General features: G+C 40.8%; 1 long non-coding RNA gene across 1 annotated transcript in view; it reads right to left on the reverse strand.

Moving 5' to 3' along the window:
• Positions 1-5,350: 5,350 nt before the first annotated feature.
• LOC115573674 (uncharacterized) overlaps positions 5,351-13,616 on the reverse strand; it is a 31,060-nt gene continuing 22,794 nt past the window's right edge. Inside the window, exon 3 of the long non-coding RNA XR_003982323.1 lies at positions 5,351-5,468. This is a non-coding gene — a long non-coding RNA (uncharacterized LOC115573674). The remainder of the gene's footprint in view (positions 5,469-13,616) is intronic.

Consider the following 13,616-nt stretch of genomic DNA (forward strand, 5'->3'; position numbering starts at 1 on the left):
GACCTGTGGGTACCCAAATTGGACCTTTGTCAAAACCGCTTAAAGATCCAGAGCAGAAAGAGGAGAAGATGTGCAAATGTAAAATCATCATTCCGTATGTGGCGGGAACATCTGAGAAACTCAGGAGGATCTTCAGTAAATATCACTTTAAACCTACCAACACACTGAGACAGATGAGGCATGTGATCGCTCCAAAACGTAGTCCTTGATTCCTTGCCTGTAAAGCAATAGAGGAGCAACAGGATTAGATATTTTTATGGTATAGAACCTGACTGTCCTTAGCACACTGTGAACTATTAAACTTTTATGGTGAATACTTTAGACATTCCTGGACAAATCCATACAGATGTCACAGTTTATATAAGATTTTTTTCATTTTATCTATGCATGCTTTTGAGTACTAGGCCTTGATATGTCTTTACATTTTCTATTTACTGTGTTTGCTATGGAACAAAACATAAATTCAAATTGTGAAAAACTTCTTGGAAAAAAATTGGATTCTGATTAGGGTGCATGTGTCCAAATAGGTAGTGTTTATCAGAAAGTAAAGCACAAGAAATGTTCTACTTTGGATGCTGACCTGCTCATGTGCAATCCTTTGAGCTTGAAGATCTCCTACTCAGCGTGTGTCATTTTTTCTGAGAACATCTACTCCTTGACCTGTTGCCCCCCATTTCCACGGCCTCTGCCTCCACTTCCTTGGACACTGCTTCCTTCCTGTTGTCCTGATGTGCTTTGCTCTGGCGTGTCCCCCTCATCAGACTCAATAATTCTGTCATTGTGGAATCAAAACATACAATATTCACATTTGTCTGTGAATCACTGAGAGCAACAGAAAAAAAATGTAGTGGATCAACTACTAATTTTGTTGATTAAGCTTTGCCATATCTAATGCTACCAAAGCCAGCAATAAGTTACAACATCAGAATACACTTTCAAAACAATTGCTGAATGCTAACAAAACTAGCTTGACAGCTATCAGTATTAGCTATGTTTGTTGTTTACCTTCAATATGGTAATATTAGGCGTTTACTTACAGGGGAATGGGACATGAGGTAGCTACTTGCAGGTAGATGTTATGAAAATGATGCACCAAGACACTTTTCTCCCCACCACTCATGAGGACTCGGACCACCAAATCTGTGGTATTGTGGGTGGAGTGGCTTTGGAGAGAGGCTTGAAGTGAGGGGGTGGGATTTACTGGCTGGATACTGAAAAAATCTAGTCCGGGCTTGACAGTTTTTCTACCTCAACAACCACACATTTTAGAACATGTTGAAAGAAAGTCAGTGACAGCTCTCGTACAATTGTTACACTCCATATTTGCATATCATGAGTCCTAATATCAATGCAAGCCACATTCATCATAACTAAACTTCATTAAGTAAATAATTTGTGTTCATATATCAAACTTACATTTTCAGATTATATCTCTGGCTGAGAGATAATACTGACGGCCATGATCATTTTGGCAAGTGGAACAGTCAGCCTCATCACTGTGTATATATACTGCAGTGCCACTCGTATGTTAGGCTGCACGCAGTGCAACTGTCTTTGTGCTGCAAAAGGACTATATGAATGAACGTGACAATATGCGCTTTGTAACCTCCACCTCAACAACAAACACTTTGTTCTCTGTGCCAGAAATATGTAGGCTATTTTCTCCTCGTCTTTCACTCGTTGTGGCCATGATTCACCGTAAATAACCATCACTTACATTTACATTTAGGGCGTTTAGCAGACACTTTTGTCCAAAGTGACTGACAGTAATTCATACATTGATGGCGGTGGCTGCAATGCAAGGTGCCAACCAGCACATCAGGAGCAGTTTTGGGTTTCAGTATCTTGCACAAGGACACTTCAACATTCAGACCAGGGGAATTGAACCGGCAACCTGGATGCTGGATCTACCCCCTGAGCCAGTCAGTGGCTAATTTCCAGGCATTTATATTCATGAGGCACTTTGCATTGGCCATCTGGTTTAATAAGAAAATCATAAACTGGACATGGAAAAGTAATGTTGCACTGAGCAGCAACATACTTCTTTTCATTTCCTCTCCCCACTTATCACAAGGAACTCTAGCCCAACGATGATGGTATCGGCCCAACCCTATCAGACATGATCACAGCTTCAATAGATAAAGACAGTTTTTCAAGAAATATTAATATAGCCCTAATCCCCTTACTTTTTAAGAGAGATAGAGAGCCAACTGACTGTGCTACTTACAGACCACTTAGGTTGTTAAACTCAGACATTAAGATATATGCAAACGTCCTTGTAAGGCGTAATCATAATAACATGTCAGCTTTAGTTAACTGTGAACAGGCTTTATACAATCTAGGCTAGCAGCCGACAGTGTTAGTCACCTTCTTCATATAATAAATGCCGCAGCAGACCAAAAAAAAAGTCAAAGCAGCACTGTCTCTCAATGCTATGAAAGCCTTTAATTGGCTGGAATGATCCTTCTTATGGGCTTTTCTTGAGAAGATTGGTTTTGGGCAAAAAAGCTGATCACATGATCAAGGACCTGTATTCTTATCCTTCTGCTTTGGTGCTCACTGGCCAACTTTCTTCTGCACTGTCCTCCTGACAGAATAAGCCTTCAAGCCCCTCCCCTTTTGTGCTTTCCCTTGAACCACCAGCCCAAATGGTTCGCCAGACACCTTCTTTTAAGTCCTATTTAAGTTTATGATACCCACCATTGTCTGGCATTATACTGTATGCTGATGACTTTTTTGTGTTCATGGAAGAGTCATTGCAGACCATACCTATCTAAATGTCCATATGTGAGGAATTTGGCAGTCTTTCTGGTTTTAGGATAAACTGGTCAAAGTCTGCTCTATTACCTCTAAATGAAGCCGCTAAAAGTTTGCAGTTTCCGGTCTATATCCCAGTTGCCCGACACCATTAGGTACTAAGGAATAGAAATCTTTCCAACCCTAACCCCCAATTTCCACTGGATACGTCTCCGCTGCGTTGCGTCTCCGCCACGCCAGCGGAGCAGATACGTTTCACTTTAGTCAATGTGTCAATCCCCACCAGGTCCGCTGCGCTGCGTATCTGCTCCGTCCCAGCTCCGGCAGTCCGGAGCCCTCCGGCAAAAATACGCAGGACTTCTATATCTGCCGGATGCCGGAGCACGACGCAGCAATTCAGCTGAATTTAGCACCGAGCAGACAGGAAGTCAAGCGCTTAAATAACAAACAGCATCCGGTTACCTTTCAAAATAAAACACTCCGTGTTGACACCAGCACACAAATCTCAAAAAACAGACAAACACAAGCTCTTCTGCCGATCCCTCGGTCGGGAACACTTCGTGTTATTGTTCTTAATAACACAGACCTATAACTGCGGTCGTGAGTGATTATGTGATTATCGCGGGAACTCCTCTGCTTCGTGAGCCAGCTGTCTACCGTACTGCACCGCAGCGGACTCAAACCGCAACCGGTGGGGATTGCCGGAGGGCGGATGGCGGAGCAAAACCGGATCGGAGCTGCAACGCAGCGGACACGTATCCAGTGGAAATTTGGGGTAAATTGCACTGTAACACCTAACTATATGGCAGAGGTGTAACAATTCAATGATATGAAATGGAAATTGATTTTTAAGTTAAAGATACGACTATACCGATTCAGACTTCGGGATCGATCCTGTGAACTGTGAACTGGTCGAGGGACTGATTTCAAAGTTATGAATCAGTTGAGTGAAGCTACTATGCTGCTACTTCCTCACAGTATTTTTTAAACTCTTGTAAATGTTTAAGGTCAGCGACTCTCGCAGGATGCATCACAGTAACGCAGATAAGATTAACAATGCTAGTTTGGAAGAGGTTTTGATACTAGAAGGAGGATGGAGAGTTGGACAAAAAAAACTGTCTGTGTTTATTGAAATTATGTACTGAATTGAACCATACTGCAGAGGATACAAACAGTCAGGGACATCCAGTTCAGAGAGGTCCATTGCAGACAGATCCAGCTCAGAGAGACCCTGCTCATGGAGAGCAAGACAACAGGAAGCTGTTCCTTAAATCCAGGATGAGATAACAGGTGTGTTTTTTACACACTGAGCTTTAAGAAGATTAAAGCTGGGGTCGGTAAATTGGAAAAACCGTCAAGCCCATGCTAGATTTGAAAGTATCCAGCCGGTAAAGCCCCCTGCACTCAGGCCTTTCTCTAAAGCTGCTCCCACCAAACCATGAATGCGCACCGTGCGACAACTGCTGAATATCACAATCGGAGTCTGAGTCCTAATGAGTGGTGGGAAGAAGAGTACCAGTGCATTGTTTTCATCACCACATCTAACAACAAGTAACTACCTCGTGTCTCATTCACCTGTAAGTAAACACCTAATATTATCATATTGAATGGAAACAACCAACATAGCCATTGCTAGTACTGATAGCTGTCAAGCTCGATTTGTTAGCATGCAGACATTATTTTGAGAGTGTATTCTGATGTTGTAAGTTGTTGATGGTTAGCTAGCAGCAGCTGGCTATGATAATGTTAGATAAGACAAAGCTAAAACAACAAGATAAGTGGTGGGCCTGCTACATGTTTTATTTTTTTGTTATCCTCAGTGATTCACAGACAAATTTGAATATTGTATTGAACTTATGATGATGACAGTATTGTTGACTTTGATGACATGGACACGGCAGAGCGAAGCACATCATCATGCCAGAAAGCAAGTGGAGGCAGAGGCCATGGACCTGGAAGGGCAACAGGTCAAGGTGCAGATGTTCATATGCTGAGTAGAAGATCTTCAAGCTCAAAGGATTACACAAGCAGGTCAGCATCTAACGTAGAACATTACTGGTGCTTTTGTTCTGATAAACACTACCTATTTGTGCTTGTACATAATACTGACCAGGCATTTAACTTGGACACAAAGTGCACATCAGAATCCAATTTTTTGCCAAGAAGTTTTTTCACCCTTTGAATTTGTGTTTTGGTGCATCACAATAAACACATTAAGTAGACACATTTAAAGAAATATAAAGGGCTGACACTTCAAAAAAGATGTTATATAAACTGGGGCACCAGTTTTGTCCAGGAATGTCTGAAGTATTGACCATTGAAAGTGTATATGTTCACAATATGCTGTGGACAGTCAAGCTCTGTTCCAAACTCTTGAAAATAATGAATGTCTTTTCTTTACACTTCCAGCATATACAACCTTCCCATTACAATTCTTTCACTTTACGTGATGCACTCATAATAACGACTGAGTTAATTAAGACTCTTGTTTGTTCTATTTTTTGGAACACATGTAAATAAATAACACTACAAAAATAATATACCTTTTATTGGTTAAACAATATAGAATACAATTAGCATAAACAGCTATACACAGGAAGGACATCCAGAGGTTTCTTGACTGATTATAAACACAGATCAGTGTTGGCCAACAGGTCAGGCTGCTGATGTCGCTGCTGTCTCAGTCCTCTACTGTTTTGACAGTGACTGTCCTGTAGAAAGAATTGCACAATTACATATCTGACAGTAAATACAGCTTTTCGGGGACCTTGAAATTACTATCAATTTATTATAACAACACAACTTGATTTGAATTCTATGCAGTGACAAATATTCCTGAAAACACCCAGAAATAGCCTCTGTTACATCAGAATTGTGCCATTTACAGTCCTTTCATATTTACCAGCTCTACTATTTAGGGAGTAATTTACATAGTTTCACATTCTCATTATTTTTTCCATGCATTTTGAAAGTAGTGTGTACAAGCTCTATATGCTGGACTTTTTGTTGTACACCTTATGGAAATGTGTTCACAGGACATAAAGTTACACCTGAATGTGTTTATGGGGTGTAAAAATGTTATTGATTCTGTCAAAGACAACACAGGACAGTTGCTGTGTTAAAAAAAAATGAAGTCTGGAAGTGGGTGGGTGATGGGATTGTTGGGACCCACAGATGAAGTCATTCATTGTGGATTTCAAAATGGACTCTGAACTGAACTCAGTGTCCCAGAATTCCCCATTCTTCACACCTAGGTGCAGAATTCAGGTTTGAGCTACTATTGGTCAGGGTGACAGACCCCCCGCTGATCAGGTAGTCAAAAGCCCAGAGCATTCATTGTTCTCCCTCTCTCACTCAACGCCCTCTACTCCTTCAACTTCGGATCTTCAAGGGCTCCTCTCCACCTCCCCCCATGGGGCTGCCTGCTTTCAAGATCCCTTCTTTTGGGCCCAACAAGCTGTGGAGAGCTGCAAGCAGGTTAGCACCGAGCTGCTATCCTTACAAAGGAAAGGAGCGACCAGTTTCCTCCTCTGCCGTCTTTCATCAAACCTTGCACAGCAAGAACAGCTTTGTTCAACATTGGAGCCTGTCAAAATAGTTGAGATCCATTTACTCCTGTCTAATATAAATACCAGTTTGTACACACACACAGAGACAGTGTCAGAAAAGTTGAGATTCATACACTCCTACCAGACACAAATACAAGAAAGGGACATTATACTTAGTCCTGAAATTATTCTGAAATATATCAAAACTTTGCTTGCTGGATTGTGTTTGCCATAAATTCATTGGAAAGTGTTAAACCATTACATTAAAGGTATGTTGAAATAGGGAGTGAAGAGGAAATGGCAACACGGGGTGTCTGTGGAAAATAGGAAGTGTTAAACTCAAGGTTCTGTCTGTCATTCTGTCTCTGATGATCATTTTTGACTTAGTATTAACTTTGCAAAGTTAAAGGAGGTGTAAGGTTTAACCATGATGGATTGAAGTTTAGAGATCTAATGAAAATCAGTAAAGAAACGGTGTTGAGCTGAGGTCATGATGAAATGTTAAAGAACTGGTTGGGCTAACATAAGGCCGAGAGGATGTGTCAGAACCTGATCACGCGTGACCGGCGCATGTTAAGGTATTACGAAATCTTAATCAAGAAGTGATCAGCCACTGGATGGAGAGATGATGAAAAATTGGCTCCAGCCTTGAAGAAACACCTGAGACGGAGAATGTGAGCAGCCTTAACATCGCAGACAGGACTTCAAGAAATCTTCAGCAGAAATAGACCAAGTATTAAGAGCACAACGGATTAACCATTTTTGCCAACATGCTGTGGATTACAATTTGGATATTGGAGTACTTTTGTTCACGCTGCTGGCGTGAAGTTTGGACTTTGAGGAAGTTACGAGAACTCGGCCATGGGGGGTTATTTGCCTCAAGGACTTGGACTTTCAGCAGGAAGGGAAAGGCAAGCCATTGGATTGACCTGACACTCTCCAACTCACCTAAATTTTAGTATTTCTAACCAGGCCTCAGCTCTTTTAGATTAATTTGTTATTTAAAGTATTGTGATCTATCAATAACGATTTTTGATAATGATTGATAGTAATTGAAACAAGTATTGCACTGTATGCTTTGCCCTTGCTAAAATCTATGCAATAAAACCTATATAATGTAGTTAAAGTTAAAGTTGTGGACATTGATTTTATGTCTCTTTGATTGGAAGTAAAAGTCAGGTGTTAAGTGTGCATAATATCTTAAAGGTTCTTAAAGGTTACTGTAGCCTACCAAATTGAAACAATCCCTTAGGATTTACCAAAAGCCCTTAAAATCCAACCTAGCACTATACCAAGTGCCCAGATCATTTAGAGGAGAGCTGCCATAACGGGCGTGGCCGGTTGCCGTATCTGACTCAAGGGCTATTCATGTCAGGTGCCAAACCAGAGGAAGCAGGGTAGACGTTCGGATTCAGGCAGTTAGAAGCTAGGCGAGTCTCCTCACCACCAGCTTAAGCAATCCCTATTTAAATAGCCAGTTTTTAAGCAACCTCTTGTAGGTTTAGGGATCTAACCCTTTAAACGGAGAGCTGGTCGAGTGCCTCCTGGACAGGGGTAAAACTCGGGATCTAACAAGCCCCAACTTTCTCCTGCAACCACCAGCACCTTCTCTTCAAAGACTGGTAACGTTGAACTGGGCTTAGATAGCGAACCATAGCACGGCTAAGCACAGGACTTTAAACTCTGGTTGATGTAATGTGTTCAATTTATGTGTTTGTTCAATGTTTTGGTGTTATTGTGACCTCAAGTCAAGTTATTGGTAGTTTGCTTTCCTAGACGGCTAACTCCAACATTAGTCGAATTATGCTTCACACAGACTCAGGGTCTCTCACTAACCATCTTCTATAACTTGGCACCACGTCACACACACACACATACTCACAGACACCCACATTCCTTGAGGCTAGAGCATATCACACCCACATGTGATATCATTGACCAACATTGTTTCTTTGTTCTGCAAGGCACACACACACACACACATACACACACACACACACACTTGTATATAGTACATGTTAGTTAGATTGTGTGTTTCTATCTTTGTGTTAAAAAAAGACCTTGAACCTTCTTGCTGTCTATTTAATATTGTACAACAGTGAATGTTGCCAACCTCTACACAAAATCCTTCAACCATTACTAGCTGTTATGGTAAATTTGGTTGTAGTTATTAAGTTAATTATTAACCAGAGTTATAAACAGTTCAGTACATTTTTATGAGACTGATTTAGTAAAATTGCTATCTTTTCCCTTCTTCAAGGGTGGTGCCCCAAGGTGATCTAATGAAAATTGGATCATATTATTTATCATAATTAATAATTATCCCAGATCATTATTATTGATAGCCAAATTTAACCTAAATCCCCCTTTTATTGTTGTTAAACACTCCATAACTGGGCCTTGTGTAATGAGAGGCCCAACAGGATCTTGTGTGATGGGTGGCAACGATCATTCTTTATAGGGATTGTTAGGTGCATTCTGTGTTTCCCAAATTCTGACTAACTAACTGTGGTTAGCTGCCAGTCAGATCATGAATTGAAATGCAAAGTCTATTTTCTTAAAAAATGTCTTACTAATATGCAACAGTCTCAAGCAATAGTCTAACATGTGACTTTTAGGACCAGTACTACAAGCATTTTCATGGTGCATCTAATGAAATGATGACATTCCTTTTTTTTGATTGTATCCCTGCACTGAGCATTTAAAGCAATGCTCATGCCTCGTCTTTGAACTATGAACTGAGCTCTTTCTGCGTGTCTGCAAGGTAAACAACTCTTTATAGCTTGATTGACCTTGTAACCCCTTGAACCAGGAGGCTCCATACACAGTTTATGATTATCTTCTGGACAAAGGAGCTTTATTTTCTTAACAATAAAGACATCACTTTGGACCATTCAGAGACAATATTTCTTCTATTGCAACCATATCTAGAGGCCCTTGTAAGTTGTAAAACTGAAGATGAAAGAAACTGTCCCTAGAGACACCAACACCTTTCCTTAAAGGGTCAAAGCTAGGTTCAATTGATCACAGTTTTAATCCATGGATGCAAACTGGAAGGACTGAAGAACATTTATAAGTAGTGTTTCTCCCACAACACGTATATATGAAATGTATCCATCAAAGACACATACAGTGGATTAGTATTCATCCCCCTTGAACTTTCCACATTTTGTCACGTTACAACCATGAACATTAATGTATTTTATTGGGATTTTATGTGATAGACCAGGGGTACTCAAATACAAATCTTAAAGGGCCACAAAGATTTTTTTCAATGACTCAAAGGTCCATGTATTGAGGTCGGTCAGGCCACATGCAATAATACTGTAATATTTAAAACAAAATGTCCTTTTCATTCTAAAAAACAAAATACGAACTAAAATAAAATGTAATTTCCATTTAAACATAAATTAAAATACATAGTTGAATATTTCCTCTTTTTGTTTGCCTTCAAACATTGTGTCCATCACTTCAGTCATGCATTATTTTATTTCATTATGACATAGATGTGACAAGAATCCTGCTTGCAGCTTGATATGACGATTTCAGTGCATTTATTTGTGTTGTGCTTATATCTGAATTTTGAGGAAATATCTCTTCAGAATTCCCATGCTTTGTCTTATGATGCCGTTTCATTTGTTCTGTGGTTAAATGGTGTTGAGTTTTAACAAGGATGATAAACATTTTGACACCGTGAGTGAAAGGGTGTTTGCCGGGAGAAACTCCCCGTCCGTTACTTGATGAAACTAGCTAGATTTTGTTAAACAACATGAAGCAAAGTGTATGTTACCTTTGTCCTCGCACTGTCAGGTACGTGGGGTTTGACCCGGTTGGAAGAAGAGTGAACGCAGATATTAAGTTCTTATTTCCCTGAGTCGCCGATTTTCACTGTCCACTTTGTTATAGCATTTTACTTTGAACACGCTATTTTCAGTCTCTTACCACCGGCAAAATGTGAATACGCGAACTGCTCCGAAAACGAAAGTGAAAGTTAAAAATTGCACTCGCAGCAGTGAGTGACCCAGCTGTTTTGTATATTGTTGGCATGGAGACAAGTCCAGGTGTACACGTGTTGACCCAACCAAAACACATAGTGAGGGAATAACAGTTCGGGGGCCACAAATAGGAGGCTGGTGGCCTGGATGCGGCCCGGGGGCCGCCTATTGAGGACCGCTGTGATAGATCAACACAAAGTGGTGCATAATTGTGAAGTGGAAGGAAATTGATACATGGTTTTACATTTGTTTTTTACAAATAAAAAACAGAAAAGTGTGGTGTGCAAAAGTATTCACCCCCGAGTCAATACTTTGTAGAACCACCTTTCACTGCAATGACAGCTGCAAGTCTTTTGGGGTAAGTCTCTACCAGCAATGCACACATAGAGACTGATATAATTGCCCATTCTTTCTTGCAAAATAGCTTAAACTTAGTCTGAATGGATGGAGAGCATCTGTGAACAGCAATTTTCAAGTCTAACCAGAGATTCTCAATTGGATTTAGGTCTGGACTTTGACTGGGCCATTCTAACACATGAATATGCTTTGATCTAAATCAGAGGTCCCCAACCACCAGGCCGCGGATTGGTACCAGTCCGTGGGTCATTTGGTACAGGGCCGCAGAGAAAATACGTTATTTTATTTTACGTTATTTTTTTTTGTTTAAAAACAGATTCTCTTTTAACAACATCCGTCTGTTCCTGTTGGCTCGCTTGACACGTACCTGTTTCAGTCATGGTATACCCTAAAAAATAAGCCCTCAAACTAGCTAAAATGAGTCTAAAACAAACGTCTTCGGAGTGCTACAAAGGAATTATGATGAGACGGAAGAAGAGGGAAATGGTATTCAAGTTGGCTGATAAAATGGCTGAACTGCAGCTGCAGGAACGGACAACTGCTGGAGACTGCATGTTACCTTAGTAAGTTATGGAGCAGAAAGGAACACACTTCGGGTGTTTATGCACTTTGTTGTGTAATCTTTATGGGGGGGATTCAATTTTATTTTTGCATTTGAACAGTTTTTTCTTTGATTGAAAATATTTTTTTTGATTGAAGCAACTTTTTTGGGATTGAATAATTAAGACACAAATGTCCTACCCATAATATGGCCGTAACACAAAAAAGATTACTTCAATCAAAGAAAACATTTTCAATCAAAAAAAAGTGTTCAGTTGCAATTTTTTGAGTCTCAAATATTTTTTTGCATTCAAAAACTTTTTTTCTATGATTGAAAAAGTTTTTTTTTGATTGAAGTTTTTTTTTTTAATTGAACATATTTTTTTTTGTTTGAAGCAACTTCTTATTTGATTGAATTATAAAGACGCAAATGTCCTACCCATAATATGGCCCAGACACAAAACAACATTACTTCAATCAAAAAAGTTGCTTCAAACAAAAAAACCTTTACTTCTATCAAAGAAAACATTTTTAATCAAAGAAAATCAGTGTTCAAATGCATTTTTTTGAGTCTCAACTATATTTTTGCATTCAAACACTTTTTTTCTTTGATTGAAAAGGGTTTTTTTGATTGAAGTGAAGGTTTTTTTTATTGAAAATATATATTTTGATTGAAGCAACCTTTTTTTTTGATTGAATAGTAAAGACACAAATCAACCTTCGTATTCCTCCACATGTTTGTTGTGCCCCCCACATGGCTTGTGGCAAACTACATGGCTTTGTTTCAACAATGGCTCTCTTCTTGCCACTCTTCCATAAAGGCCCGATTTGTGGAGTGCATGACTAATAGTTGTCCTGTGGACAGATTCTCCCACCTGAGCTGTGGATCTCTGCAGCTCCTCCAGGGTTATCATGGGCCTCTTGGCTGCTTCTCTGATCAGTGCTCTCCTTGCCCAGCCTGTCAGTTTCGGTGGACAGCCATGTCTTGGTAAGTTTGCAGTGGTGCCATACTCTTTCCATTTTTAGGTGATGGATTGAACAGTGCTCCATGAGATGTTCAAAGCTTGGGATATTTTTTCATATCCTTACCCTGCTCTAAACTTCTCCACAACTTTATCCATGACCTTTCTGGTGAGTTCCCTGGGCTTCATGATGCTGTTTGTTCACTAATGCTCTCTAACAAACCTCTGTGGAAAAGTTCAAGGGGGATGAATACTTTTGCAAGTATAACAGTGGTGTGATCCATGTTGCTATCAGTTAATTTAATAAACAGGAGCCACAGTAGTGTGTGGAAGAACCACAATCAGCCACAACAGCCTGGCACCTCCTCCTCATGCTGGACACCAACCTGGTCAAACACTGCTGTGGGAAGGCATCCCATTCTTCAACCAGCATTTTTCACAAGTCAGCCAACATGGTTGTGTTGGTCACTCTGGCACAAGCTGCTCACCCAAGTGTGTTCAATGAGGCTGAAGTCAGGTCTGATGGCAGGCCATTCCCTCCTCTCCACTCCCAAATTCTGGAGGTAGTCTCTGAGAAACCCCAGCAAGCGTTGACATCTTGGAGGATAGAGTTCGGTCCCAGACTGTGGAGATATGGGATTGCCACTCATTGCAGAATCTCATCTTGATATCTCTCTGCATCAAGATTGCCTCCAATGATGACAAGCCTTTTTTTTCCAGTGAGGGAGATGCCACCCCACACCATCACTCTGCCTCCACCAAAAGACCAAAAGGCCCTACGATCTAGGCAGTCACAACATTCTGGAATCATCGCTGAACATAACATTCTTCCACATGTTTAAGTTCCAGTGCACATGTTGCAGAAACATGCGCAAATGGGCCTGACGTTGAAGGGCAGTCATGGTAGGCCTCCTGGCAGCCCTACGAGACCAGAGATTGGCTGCGTGCAGTCTGCTATTGCCCATATTGTCCTGCAAACCTTGACTTCAAATCTGTAGAAGACTACCTACAGTTCATAAGTGCTGCCCGGTGAGGAAACGGTCTTCTTGGCGTATCGTCTTCTTAGTCTCCCACTTCACAGCCTGTCTCTGACATCCCCCATTATATGGAACTTGGCCTTCCGTTTGGAGATGGTAAGACTCACTCCAAATAATGCTGCCACATGGTTTTGTGGTATACCAGCTAGAAGTTGCCCCAGTGCATGGGCCCTATCCAGATCAGTCAAATGTGGCATGCCGATTCTAGGAGCAGACACCAACTGACCACTATAGTAGGGCCCATGCTCACAGGTGCTGTCACTACCTGGGGGTACCAGAAGCTCAAAGCAAGGGTCAATAGCAACAGCAGAATAAGCTGTTTGGTGTTGGCAGAGAAGATTTGGCAATTTTTTCATGGGCACAACCCACATACTCAGCTCTGCTGCTCATCCCACAAATGCATGTTCCTTACAAATGTGG

Source organism: Sparus aurata, chromosome 22 (assembly GCF_900880675.1).
Source record: "Sparus aurata chromosome 22, fSpaAur1.1, whole genome shotgun sequence".
NCBI classification, from domain to species: domain Eukaryota; kingdom Metazoa; phylum Chordata; class Actinopteri; order Spariformes; family Sparidae; genus Sparus; species Sparus aurata.